Source organism: Triturus cristatus, chromosome 1_1, assembly GCF_964204655.1.
Source record: "Triturus cristatus chromosome 1_1, aTriCri1.1, whole genome shotgun sequence".
Taxonomy (NCBI): Eukaryota; Metazoa; Chordata; class Amphibia; order Caudata; family Salamandridae; genus Triturus; species Triturus cristatus.
This window is the reverse complement of record NC_140579.1, coordinates 930,045,398-930,047,245: the sequence shown is the minus strand read 5'-3', so window position 1 is coordinate 930,047,245 and position 1,848 is coordinate 930,045,398.

Here is a 1,848-nt window from a genome sequence, read left to right as displayed (position 1 = left end):
ATTGTCTAGATTCGATGAGGTAGCATCGCCGTGTGCTGCCATTAGAAACGTATTTTCTGTGTGAGTGAAGTTATGTTATGTTACAGGGTTTTATAACGGGCTCAGCTACTCCTAAGAGTGTCCCGGCGCGAGCTTATGAGAACAGCAAACAAAACACAGATTAAAACAGATGGGTTTTGAGGTGTTTCCTGAACAGGCGATCATCCTGAATGGCACGCAAAGATAAAGGCAATGCATTCCACAACCTAGAGGCCTTGAGCGAAAGCGATCTACCCCCCATGCGTTGGAGACGGAAACTGGGGATAGAGGCCAGCAGCTGCGAAGAAGATCTCAAGACCCTAGAAGGTTGATAAAAGGAAAAGCGTTTTTTGAGATAAGAAGGGCCTCCATTATGTCGAGCCCGATGGGCAAGGACCAACGCTTTAAATTTGAGGCGTTTCCTGACAGGAAGCCAGTGCAATGTGCGAAGTGAGGAAGAAATAGAAGCTCTGAAGGGAAGGTTCACCACCAGCCGGGCTGCGGCATTCTGAATCACCTGCAGTTTACTCAGCAGGTAGTCGGGCAGACCAACATAGAGACCATTGGCATAATCGAGGCGGGAGAGGATAAGAGCCCGAACCACAGTCTCCTTTGCTGATCTGGGTAACAAAGGTAGAAATTTTTTCAAGGATCTGAGAATGCCAAAGCAGCAACCTGTAAGCTTCTTTATTTGAGTCATAAAAGATAGCTGCTCGTCAAACCAAATCCCTAAGTTTTTTGCAGGGAGACCCGTACAAGAGGGAGAGGGGAAAGCTGAGGGCCAGAGAGAGTCCCTAAAGTGAGGTTGAAAATTACCAAAGAGTAAAATTTCCGTCTTTTCCTCATTGCACTTCAATTGGGCGACAGAAAGCCAATGAAAGACGGCAGCAAGACAGCTCTGTACTCTAGAGGTAGAAAAGTCAGTACTATCCCAAGTAAACAAGAGCTGAGTATCGTCCGCATATGCCACCACCTTAGCCCCACCTTCCTCTGCCAATTGAACTAAAGGCGTAATGTAAATATTAAAAAGCAGGGGGCTTAACGAGGAGCCCTGAGGAACTCCAGTGGACACAGGCTGGGGGAGGGAAGCAAAAGGAGGAAGCCAGACCTGTTGTGACCGGAGGGTAAGAAAGGATTCCAGCCACTTCCAGGCCGAACCAGTAATACCAATAGCAGCTAGCCGAGACAGAAGCAAGTCATGGGGGACGGTGTCAAATGCCGCCGACAGATCTAAAAGGATAAGGGCAGCATTCCCCCCTGAATCCAGACAATCGCGGATCGCCTCCGACACCTCGACTAAGGCAGACTCAGTACTATAAGAGGCTCTAAAGCCCGATTGAGCCGGATGGAGAAGCCTCTCATTCTCCACAAAAGCAGACAGTTGTTTGTTAGCTACTTTTTCACATATTTTGGCCAAACAGGGCAGTAGAGAGATTGGTCTGTAGTTGGCAGGATTACCGGCATCAAGAGTAGTTTTTTTTAGTAGCGGAATGACTTTAGCTTGTTTCCATTCCTGAGGAACAATAGCCTCAGACAAGGACAAATTAACCAGAGTATTCACCGCAGGATTGACTGTCTCGGCAATAGAGGCCAAGAGCCTGGCCGGACAGGGGTCAGATGGAGACCCTGACTTTAAGGACTGAAGTAATTTGAGGGAATCAAGCGGTGTCACAGGAGAAAACCCAGAAAATGATGCTGTCGGGGCGGAGCAACCCACCGAAGGTCTCTCATTAGAAGTGAATGTCGCCTGAATAGTCTGAATTTTGGAGATAAAAAAGCCTGATAGCTTATCGCACCAAGATGCAGAGACTGGAAGTTTCGTTGCCATAG